Source organism: Xenopus tropicalis, chromosome 3 (genome assembly GCF_000004195.4).
Source record: "Xenopus tropicalis strain Nigerian chromosome 3, UCB_Xtro_10.0, whole genome shotgun sequence".
Classification (NCBI taxonomy): Eukaryota; Metazoa; Chordata; class Amphibia; order Anura; family Pipidae; genus Xenopus; species Xenopus tropicalis.
Genome location: NC_030679.2, coordinates 95,985,522 through 95,998,507, shown reverse-complemented (window position 1 = coordinate 95,998,507; position 12,986 = coordinate 95,985,522).

The window sequence follows — 12,986 nt, the reverse complement described above, 5'->3', positions numbered from 1 at the left end:
ACCAGAACAATCTTAGCACCTCTGGACCTTTCTAGAACAACTGAAATCAAATGAAGTTAAAATGGAATAAAACCACTAAAAGCAATCAAAGAACAATAGTTGCAATGAAATCGGTGGTCAGAGCCCTGGATCCACCAATGTCACTGCAAAAGCAACCTTTTAGGGGCACTAAACACACAAAGAACAATGCAAAGATAAAACACCATAAAATCAGTAAAATCCAATAAAACCACCTAAACCAACAGAAGAACAATAATTGCAATGAAATCGGTGGTCAGAGCCCTGGATCCACCAACGTCACTGCAAATTCAGCACCCAATAGCAATAAAAAAGTTACAGTGCAATAGAATAATTCAAAAACAGAAATCAATTATGAAAATGCCAAAAAAACACTAAAATGCAACCAAATAAATCAGATAATTATAGAGCAAGATCAGAAATAAAGTTTTAGTAAAAAAAAAGACTGCCAAAGAAAGCAAAGACAGAAAGAAAAGAAAAGAAAGAAAGAAAAAAAAAAAAAAAAAAAAGTGTAAGTGTAAGTGTGTGTGTAAGTGTCTGTGTGTGCTTGGGAAAGTTGTAAATAAGTGTGTATGTGTACAAAAGTGTAATAATAACAAAGATAGAAGAAAAAATTGAAAAAAAAAAAAAAAAAAATTTTTAGACAGTTGAGATAGAAATAAGCAAAATAAACAGTGGTAGAGAGTTGTAGTTCAGCTTACCCAAGGCAGGCAGGCGATCAGAGGCGATCAGGGGCGATAAATCCAGCAGGAAGGCAGCAGGGGAGCTCCATCCGGTCCAACGTGCGCAGCAGGAGTGAGGGAGCCGACAGTAGGCGGCGACTTTTAAAGGGACAGCAGTGGACACGTCATCAATGCGTGTCCACTGCTGTCATTGGCTGGAGCGACGATCGGTGCGGCTGGGCGACCGGATCGGTGAGTATGTCCTTGTTCGCTCGTTGCCTAGGGGGTTGTGACGGCTTTACAAGCGCTGCGCTGCTTTAAAAGCGAGCGCAGCGCTTGTAAACCCGACAGTGCCATTGGACGTAGATTCTACGTCCCATGGCACTTTGGTCCCTTGGTACCTGGGACGTAGAATCTACGTCCCTTGGCACTTAAAGGGTTAAATAAAAGAGAAAAAAACTGTTTATTCCTTGAAAGAAAGATAAACCTTTCCCCCTTAAATAACAAATAAGTCATTGCCCTGAGCACCTTTTTGAAAAATCATGAATGTCTACTCATTCATGAAAAAAATCTGAATATAAAAAGCGAGAACAAATAAAAACGTGTAATGAATACGAATAATAATATGAAAACCTTGAATTCTTGTTTGTTTTCAATTTTTGTGTGATAAATATGAGCACAATTTTTTGGAAGGCATGGATTCACAACAAATTTTTGTGTTTCACTATTGACGGATTTTTTCATGAAACAGCTGACAAAAATTCGCATATGTATAAGTTGCATATGTCAAAAACAAAAAAAATTGCATGCGACAAAAAAGTGACATTTCGCTATGTTTTTCACAGTTTCGCAAATTTTTTTGGCAAAAAAAGTCCCAAAAACCTTTGAAACCTCAAATGAAATAAAGAGTTTAATTTGCCTAGGGAAGCTCCCCCTGACTGCTACATGAACCCACCAGCTTTTAGATGGTCAAGTTTTGTATTAGAGTTTTTGTGGTGTTTACACAATTTGTGTTTGAGGCAGGGGTGGCCAAACCTTTCACACTCACACAGCACTTCCGCATCCCCAGCTTCATCGCGGTCCAACAGAATTCCACATGGTATCGAATGGTGGATCACGATCGACGTATTGGCCACCCCTGATCTAAGGTCATAAATTTTAGAGCTAAAAAGTTTGATTTGGGGGAAATAAGTACAATACGAACATTAATAAATCCGCCCTAGGTAACACCTTAATGTGATTGTAAGCAGGAAGGTGAATTTAACATTTAAATACCAGTACCAGTTAAATACCTGTACCAGTTTTGTATACTAGTCCCTTTTTACTGAAACACATTTTGTGATTAATAGAGCTGGTGAATAGCTTAATATTAGTGGAAGCTTTTGAAAAGTGTAATTCTAAAATAAGGGGTTTGTCTTTTCCTTTAACTTGTTTTATTTGGTACAGTATAACCTTAAGAAGACGCTAATCTTGGAGAACTAATACTAATATGCTATTACCTGTGTTATACTCTGGGTTCCTACCATTTCTTATTCTTGACTTTGTTCATTTTACTACCTAGACACACCTTTGTGTTGGTCACAATTAGCTAGATGTAGCATGCTACTGACCCATACTTTATTTCCTGTTGGCTGCTGTGGGTTCCATTTTAGTCAATCTGAAACTGTTCTATAGCATGTAGACTCTTGAAAATAAGTATGGTTTCTCTGGACGGGGGCAAGCTTTGACCTTTTCCCAGACATGATAAACAATAGCAATAGGGAAATTGTGCTTATACCTAACGTATAAACCAGTAGGCAGGGGTGCAATGAGGCTGTGACCACAGACAGAAACAAGAGGTTCTCTGCACTCACCCACAATCAATATATATATAGGACAGGGATTGTTTGTCCATACATTGCAATATATTCAAGCTGGCCAACTACCTCAAAGTCATCCCTTCTGGCCAGTCCCACACTCACTTTTATCTGATTCATTAAAGGTGGCCATACACGCACCGATAATATCGTACGAAACCTCGTTTCGTACGATATTCGGTGCGTGTATGGTATGTCGGCGAGTCGACCAATATCGCAGGAAGCTGCTGATATCGGCCGACTCGCCGATCGGACCAGTTTGAAAATTTTGATCGGGCGCCATAGAAGGCGCCTGACCAAAATCTCCCTTCAGCGCTGAATCGGCAGAAGGAGGTAGAAATCCTATTGTTTCTACCTCCTTACCTGCCGATTCAGCCCTGAATGGTGTGTGGCGGATCTGACGATGTTTCGTGCGACCGATGGTTGCACGAAACATCGTCAGATCGCCACGTGTATGGCCAGCTTTAGACCTACACATCACCAGAGGGGAGGCTTTATGGAGACGTGGCAGTGATGTGGTTATGAAGAAGGCTGGGATGACTGTGCACTGAACATTTCAATAAAAAGGTTATATTTTCTACATCCCAAAACAATGTTTAACATATCTGCAAAAACAATTACTCTGTATTTGGACATTCATTTTGCGTTTTCGCACATCTCATACATCTTCAAAACAATATATCTGCTAGCAATGAGAACATAACATAAAAAGATTGACATCACTGTATATTAGCTCATCTTTTGTGACAGGATTCATTCTTTGGATTGTGTCACTGATTTTGTAACTGTCTTTTGATTTGTACATTTTTATATAAAGAGCTGTAATTGAAAAAGAAAAATTCTGTAATAGAAACATCTATATAAACTCATTGAAATATAATGAAAACTGACTAGAAGAAAGTTTAATAAAAATATTATGGAAACATTTGTTTAAAAAAAACTATTTCTTGCCAAAATCATATCAAGGGCATAATGTACATTTCTCTCTATATCCTCACAAATCCATCACAGCACTACAGCTTTGCTCCAGCTGAAATGATTGGTATGCTAGGTTGTTCATGTGTGCTAGGATGTGCATGTGTGCTAGGATGTGCATGTGTGCTAGGATGTGCATGTGTGCTAGGATGTGCATGTGTGCTAGGTTGTTCATGTGTGCTAGGTTGTTCATGTGTGCTAGGATGTGCATGTGTGCTAGGTTGTTCATGTGTGCTAGGATGTGCATGTGTGCTAGGTTGTTCATGTGTGCTAGGTTGTTCATGTGTGCTAGGATGTGCATGTGTGCTAGGTTGTTCATGTGTGCTAGGATGTGCATGTGTGCTAGGTTGTTCATGTGTACTAGGATGTGCATGTGTGCCAGATGAAAAAATAAAATGTGCTGTATCTCTTGTTTCTAGAGAAATGCTATTAAATGTAGCAATCTTTGTTATTGAGTAATGCACATACAAATATGCCAGCGCTACCAGCCGCATCATGTCCCATATATATGGCCTCTCCAGCCATGAGCAGTACAGTCCTCCAAGAATATACTATCTTTCCTGTGGAAGCTCCCCTTGGTGGGTGGTGGAAACCAATTCTCTTCCCCCATATTACCATGTCCATGATGGACTCATTGGCCCTATCAAATGCGGCCATACTTCTAAGTGTGTCCCCACTTGGTTACCGCTGATTGGATCTAGCCCAATGTTTGGATCTAGCTCTAATGTTTTAGATCCAGAACATTTTATACAAAAAGAAAGAAAGATCCTAAAATGCCCTGCCCTCTAGCGATATAAACTGGCCAGCTATGTCACTCATCCCCAGTCTGGCCGGTCTTACACACACTTCCATCTGATTCACTAAGAATTTTACTATGCATTTTTATAAGGCTTGTGTTTTACCTAGAACTTTACTAATGTTAAAAACTCCCACATGGCAGCTCTTTTGTATCACAAGGATCACCTGAAGTTAAAACTGATGGGAGCCACAGCAAGGAGTTGGCAGCTGCAAAAGAGAAAGTTGTGTTCACCACTATTTTTTCATTTAAGCAATGATGGTTTGACCCCTTTATACATTTTGACAACAAAAACAATCCTTCAATCCTTTCCACAGACACATATATTGTTTTTTCATATACATATATATATATATCAGCATGTAGAACACATTGACTCATAGTTGTGCATAATATTTGTTTTACAAATTTTTCACAAATTTTCTGGCAGTTTTACGTGTATTTCGACTAAGCAAAATGAGACAGATTCGCTCATCACTATTGCCGAGATATCATGGAAGGATGACTGTATTGTGTAACTAAATATTTCTCAGTTCTTATCTTTCCGTGACTGTATTATGATCTGACACATGATGGTTGATCTAATGGTCAGTAATAACAAGAGCTAAGTGAATAGTCTTTAGAGCTGAGATAGATCTTAAAGTCCAGCTCTATGATCTGTGTATAGGAGATGTTTTATTCAGTGGCATTAAGGGAATCTGCTATTAATGTCTTACATGACAGAGAGTGTGGAAGAGAGTGACTTCCTCACAACGATACACTATTAAATGAATGTGAAAATGCATATAGTATGATGGGATAATCATCTAATGGAATAATTGTCAGCCCCCTAGGAATACAGTTAGCCAGGCTGCATGACCCATAGACACGGCTGCTCTAACAGGAGAACGACAGATCTTAGAAAGGGTGATATTAACTTAGTACCATATTGGAAAAAATGTAAATAAATGACAGATGAGTTTAACCTTTTACTCCTTTCATTTAAAAGAAGGTGAAACCCCTCTTCTGATGCCAAGTCACTGAGGATTATACTAATTTAAATGAAGTGACCAGGAGTTCCAAAATTAGAGGTCTGGCTGCTTAGATTAAATGTTTTATGGTAATATAAAGGTTTTTTGTGTAATATACTGCTTATAACCGGTGTCATATATCATTCTAGTACTTTAGTTGATGTACTTCCATTTCTGAAAATGCAATACAGAATATAATATATTAGAAAAGCCTCAATATATTATTTAGGTGCTGCTGGCAATGTAAAATACAGTCTAATTTACAATAGGGTCGTTGATAAAAAGTTGATAATCATACAGTATAAGAAATCGTGACAAAAGAATGAAAGAAAGAATTGATTAGCTGACAAAATCGGTTGAGGGACATAGCTGGCAGCCAGTGAGCAGGGGAAATATATGAGTTTTTTCTTGGGAAGGTTTTTTTTGCTTTAAGCTCTGCAAGTGGTGTTACCATGTATGTAATTCAGTACATTTTAGCATTATTATGGCATACACTAAGGGGAATAATTAGTTATCGTTAGTTAAGAGACTTGCCTAGTTACCTACAGCTTTGACTGGATACATGGTTGTGTATCTTGCCTATATTTGCACACTATGTTATCAGGGTGTTATTACCATTACAATGTAATAAAACAATGGCTGTTACATTTATTTATACCTCCCAACAAATGCAAACAGGGACAAAAAGAAATGGCGTGGATAGTGAGGCAAAATTTGTGACCACACCCCCTAAATACTATTTACAAAATCTGGCATGTTATATAAAGTTTAAACACATTTCTGGGGGTTTTGGGGTCTTTTTTATGTGTTATTACAGTTTTGCTAATGAAGGTTAAATTGCCCTTTAAGATGCAAATCTCGGTATACCTAACAGACCTGTTTAGCTTATTAGTTACAACTGTATCTCAGTGCAGGTGCCTCCTTATCTAATTAAATTTGAGAAACTTTGTATCTTTTTTTAGTGTTCAGTGCAGGCAATCAAAGGGAATTGAGGGACATTTCAATAAAACTCAGGGAATGCGGGCTGAGCTATAAAATCGGGACGTTTGGAAGGTATAGTTTACAAACATGTTTATTTATAGCAGTAGGGTCTGATACTGCCCCAGCTCCACATTGTGTATCTGGCCTATTTGGGGTTAGGCTCTTGGTGAAGTTGTTAAACACAGCTCAGTGAATGAGGTATTAGATAGTGATTGGTATAGCTCCTGTCAAAGTACAGTCCTGTAAATTTTGAACTAAAAAGAGTAGTTCTGAGCTCCAATGTTGGAGTGAAAGTGGTAGATTAAAGTTCTTTCGCTAAGGTGATCTTATTGTAGTTATCAGTGGGTCTATGGGAGATGGCCTTCTTGTAATTTGGAGCTTTCCGGCTAAAGGGTTTCTGGATAATGGCTCCCATACCTGTATCACTGTAATTTTGGTAAAGAACTCCAGATGTCCAGAAATCCTGTTTTGAGCAGCTGAGATGTATAGTTCTGCAACACCTCTCCCTTCCTTTACACAGTATTGCGAGGGTCCAGCTGTAATTGATGTTCTACACCAGGGGAATGAGTGCAAATCCTGGGTATTAAAATAAGGTTTACAAAGGTTTATAAATAAAATCCAAAGTGCTCCCATTATTCATGTATTGAACAACAGGCATACACGGCCAAAGAGCAGTAAGTCCATGTAACCAGCCCAGTGTGAGTAGATTAGAAGAGATAGCTCAAAGGCTATATAGAGACTGCACAAATTGTAGCTCAGAGCAACAAAAATTTACATTACACAGAGTTTGCCCTCTAGCAGAAATGAATTCTTCTCCAAAAAAAAACTTAAAAAGGAAGAGTGATCTATTATACATCTCTATGGCAGATGGAGCAGCTTGCAGGAAGGAAAAGCCCTGGAGCTACAAGTGCAAGGTAGAAATAAGGGATATGAATGATCAGCAGCCACATTACACTGATTATGTTTAGCGGCTGACAGAAACCAAAAATGAAAGTTGCGGTAATATAAATCTTTCTGTATTTCTTTATTTTCATAATGACATGTATATTATAATATAGAAGGGAAACCTTCATAAAAAGTGTTTTGATATAACCACAGAATGTATGTCTATGTATATTTTATATAATTTGTACTGTTTTGTTGAAAAAAATCTCATTACATTAGTAAAGATTTGGTAAAAAGGTGAAAAAAGCATCATAATATTCCTTAAATGCTTGCTGCATATGCATCACCATGTATTCATTCACCATACATATAGTAGCACTTCAACAGCCTTAGCTACTATCTCTTGCCTGGGTGATATATACCTGTAGTTACTATTATTCACCCTCCAGCAACTCCAGTACTTGCACTGGTCCAGCAGTCACTGCCAGAGTGCCCATTGCCTTGCAGATGGCAGTATACAGAGATCATACCTACCAACATTCAAAAAATGTAATGCCGCGTGGTGAAATTTGTTTGATCACGCCCATTTTTGCAACCACACCCCCTAAATACCACAAATACCACTCCCATTTTAGAAAATTTGGCAGGTTACTTAAGGTTTGACCACCTTTCTGGGGGTTTTGGGGTCTTGTTTTATGTGTTATTACAGTTTTGCTTATAAAAGTGAAATAGCCCTAGCTGCGAGTCTCAGTTCCCCCAAAAGACCTGTTTAGCTTATTAGTTACAACTGTATCTCTGTACCTTTTTAATTAAGTTTGAGAAACATTGTATCTTTTTAAGCTAGCAGTGCAGGAGATCAAAGGGAAATGAGGGACTTTTCAGTAAGGATTCAGGACTGCGGGCTGAGCTGTCAAAATCGGGACTGTCCCATGAAAATCATCACAGTTGGGAGGTATGCAGATATGCCAGGCTGGACACTCTCCAGGACTCGTTCTTCTTCTGAATTTACTTTCTTAGGCTCTTTCTTTACACCCCAGCCTTTCCTGTGATACCCCCTGCACCAGTAGTGCTGTATCTATTGTTCCAGCAAATAAACAATGACTGAAGGAATTATGTGTTATAAATAAAATCAAAATAATTTATGTTGGGGTGGGAATGGGCATTACTCATTAAGGAAATCATTTTTATTTTGTTATTCACAAGGGAGCATGGGAGAATATAGAACTCTTTGTGAATCAAGGTTAGCAAAAGGGCATTCACCTGTTCATTGGGTGACTTTTTCTATTAGCTAAAAATTCCCTTCATAAGCATTCAGTCCCATTAAATAGATATCCCTGTGCTCTGGGTTTCAGTTTCAGAACAAGGGAAGTTCTCTAGGGAGAAGCAGAAGTTCCTTCACTGACCTTGTGGCTATCGGCAAAATTGAAAAGTGTTCTGAAAATGAATTCATAGGTGCTATAAAGAACTTCAATAAACAAAGGACGAGTTGTGCCATGCCTAATAACATTGCTAGCATGATAAAGGTCAGCCCGAAGAGAGATCTTAAAGAAACTTTCCCTTTTATTTCATACACAGGAGACAGTGGAAAAAAATGCACATCTCAAGACTGTATTTCAGCATCCTTAACCCTCAGTTTGTAAGTACCATCTATTTGTCAAACTGCACTTTAAACACTGTGCTGTAAATGCCATTTGTGCCAATTTCAGCTTAAAATTGCAGGAAACCTGTCAGGGACATGAAGAAGATGTCAGTTTCCTGAGAAATGCTATTGTCTTTGTATCATTTTGCCCAATTACTCTGGCACTCACATTGTGTGATGCAGGCAGTTTTATAAGGACAAGTTGTCACACCTAAACCAAAGATTTTTACAGAGGATTTGAAGAATGTAAATAAAAATATAGCAGTTTGCTAAGCTATTCAGGCCCCTAAACAGCTCTCTTTTTCCCAAAAATCAGTTCCAGTACCAAAGAAACCCATGTTTTTTTTTGTAATACGATGCTTATTAAGCATAATATGTAGTTTGCAGAAGCATTCAGTGCCTAAGTTTTTGTAGCATTAATGACTTATTATTTTGGGGTAAATATGGAACAGCTTTACAAAGTTTAGGGGTTTTGTTCCCTTCTTCCAGGTAGTTTTGATCCAGCTGTCTGGAGTTAAATGGATGAGACTTGAACACCGCAAACTAAAAATAGTGCCACAGATTCTCAGCTACATTAAGCCTTTTGTTCTTGAGCCTAATGGTACCAGAAAGAAACAAGGTATTTCCCTGTATGTTGGGCCTTCCTATCTGCTAAATACTAATGCTTGGGAAATTGTCAATATTTTGTCATCTTTTCTACAATTCCCAGTCAAAGTCCTGATCTCAATGCATCTGAGAATCTGTGTGCACAAGTGCAACATTAACATCAGAATAACCTACTATAACCTGGAGAAAGTTCTGCTTACCACTTCCAGTGTGCAAAGCTGCTACATACCCCCAAATCCATGCACACACCAGGCAGATTTAGGCATAAAATAGATTAGTTCAGTGTAGTGAAGTCTGAGTTGATTATGTTACAGAAGTAATTGCTTCTCTTTCATTTAATTGATGGACTTACCCCAGGTCAGTCAAGAATTATTTTTTTCAGACCAACTATTCTAAAATGAAATTTCATATTTAGTAAATGCATAACTATTTGGTAATAATATTTAGTAAATGTTAGAAATGCGGCATATTATGTTTTGGGCTTCTGTACCAGCCCAAAACATAACGATCTGTGCCTCCAAAGATGCACAGTAGCTCCCCATCTTCTTTTCTGCCAATTCCCTGCCCATGCTCTGTGCTGCTGGCACTTACCTGACATTAGGGGCCGATGCACAATATACTGTATACGCAACATTATCTTTTAATTTAAATAAAATACTGCATTTCTGTATTTACAAGCTTGAATTTTCCTTCAACCAGAATCAAAGATTGTATTCCCTTATGAATAGTCTTATTAATGTATTTTATGTTAGCCCTAACCCTAAAATTACAGGCAAAAGTGCTCAGTTTGTAAAAAGTGTGTACAGGTATAGGACCCATTATCCACAATGCTCAGGACCAAGGGTATTCCTGATAAGGGGTCTTTCTGTAATTTTGATCTCCATACTAAAAAAATCAATAAAACATTAAACCCAATAGGATTGTTTTGCATCTAATAAGGATTAATTATACCTTAGTTGGGATCAATTACAAGGTTCTGTTTTATTTCTACAGAGAAAAAGGAAATCTGTTTTAGAATTCTGAATTATTTGAATAAAATGGAGTCTATGGGAGACAGGTTTTCCGTAATTCGGAGCTTTCTGGATAATGGGTTTCCGGATAAGGGATCCCATACCTGTATTTTTATTTCAATTCCTTTAAATTATGATGGATGATGCCATGACTATTGCCTTTTAATGCTCTTTCATACAATATAGACTAGGTGGAATTTTGTTTAGCTATCAGATAAAATATAGCTGAGTACAGAAATGTATTTTTGTTTGTGTGGAAGGTGAGTAGTTCTTAATATTTACCTTTTGTTGGGCCTACATGTCAGGAATGCCTCCTCTTCTTTACAGCAGCAAGTACATGGACCTGCACACTGCATTTTCAGGTTCAGAATATTTGCCTGACCTGTAAGATAGCCACTAAAATGAATGACAAGCCATTCTGGGCATGTTGTTGCCTACCAGAGGCACTATTAAATGCTTGGAATAGCCGTGTTGCCTTTATGTCACCCACATTTTCATCCTATATGTTATTTTCTGTTGATTTGGTACAGACAATGGAAAAGTGCCCTAATCCTACCAGACATGTTTGCCTTTTGGAATGGAGAATGTCCCTATAACAGACAGTTTGCTGTCTTCCTGGTGCCAGGGTTCGGCATGTGGTTGATCGGGTTGACACATTATTGGGAGGGGCTGGGCATGACCCTGCTGTCTTGGTACATATCGGTACTAACGACAAAATGAACGGTAGGTGGGGGACCTTAAAGAGTGAGTTCAGGGATCTAGGCTCTAAGATTAAGCAAAGGTCCTCCAATGTCATTTTTTCGGAAATTTTGCCGGTGCCACGTGCAAGTTTAGGGAGACAGCGGGAGCTTAGGGAGCTAAATGCGTGGCTAAAGTCTTGGTGTAGGAAGGAAGGGTTTGGGTTCCTAGAGCACTGGGCTGACTTTTCCTTGGGGTACAATCTATACAGCCCTGACGGATTGCACCTCAATGGAAGGGGGTCTGCTGTGCTAGGGGAGAGAATGGTTAAGAGGTTGGAGGAGTGTTTAAACTAGACAAGGGGGGGGTGGGTGAGCTAGAGTTCTATGGGAATATTAGTGTAAATGGGGCAGGGGGACTAGCAAAGGGTTGTGGGGGAGGAGTGAGGGGGGCATATAGTTTATCAGATAAGGAGCTTCCGTTACAAGGAAAACAGTCTCATATTTGCCTTAGCTCTAATTCTCCCTTAGCTAATGTAAACATCAGAGGGAGAAGTAATAATCTCCGCTGCATGCTGGCTAATGCGCGTAGCTTGTCGGGTAAATTAGGGGAGCTGCAAGCTATTGCATGTATTGAAAATTATGATTTAATAGGTATCACTGAGACCTGGTGGGATGATAAATGCGACTGGGCTGTGAATTTAAATGGTTATACACTTTTTAGGAGGGACAGAGAGATTAAAAAGGGTGGAGGGGTTTGTCTTTACATAAAGTCAGATTTAAAGCCATGTAATAAAGACATTACCAATGAAAACGTCGAATCTCTTTGGGTAGAAATTTCAGTAGGGCTGAAGGTCACAAAGAAAATGATCATTGGTGTATGCTATAAACCACCCCGTATAGATGAGGGGGATGAGGCCCAGCTATTGTTGCAAATGGAGGAGGCTTCAAAACTGGGTCAAGTTGTTATTATGGGGGACTTTAATTATCCGGACATTGACTGGAGTAATGGGGTGGCTAAGTCAGAAAAAGCTAGTAGGTTTGTAAATATGCTAAATGACAACTTTTTATTTCAGGCGGTTCAAGAACCCACTAGGAATGACGCTATTTTGGACCTGGTGATATCTAATAATAATGAACTCATCTCTAACATTTGTGTGGGTGAGCATTTGGGGAACAGTGATCACAACATGGTCTCCTTTGAGATAATGCTGCAGAGACAGCTCTATAAGGGAGTAACTAAAACGCTCAATTTTAGACGTGCAGACTTTGCCAGTATAAGGGCATCTCTGCAATGTGTCAACTGGGAAAGGCTTTTCATGGGGTTAGACACAGAAGGAAAATGGAACATCTTTAAAACATTGCTTTGCAGGTATACACAACAGTATATCCCCCTTGTAAGCAAGGAGAGGCATCACAAAGCAAAACCTTTATGGCTGAATAAAAGAGTTAGTGTTGAGGTTGGTAAGAAAAAACGTGCTTTTAGGGCATTCAAGTTAGCTGGGACAGCAGAAACTTTCATCAGGTACAAGGAAGCAAATAAAGCATGCAAAAAAGCTATCAAGCAAGCTAAAATAGAGATGGAAAGGGATATTGCAGCTAGGAGTAAAAAGAATCCAAAATTTATTTTTTAATTATGTGAATAGTAAAAAAATGAAGCAAGAAGGGGTGGGAACTTTATTATCACGGGGGGGTAAGTTGGTTGATGAGAACGGGGAAAAAGCTGAAATTTTGAACTCTTATTTTTCATCTGTCTATTCATCTGACGAGCCAGCTAATGAAGGCTTCCCTTTTAATATGCCCAGTTCTAGTAATTTAGCTACTGACGCGTGGGTCACTCGGGAGGAAATTCAAAAGAGACTTGAACATGT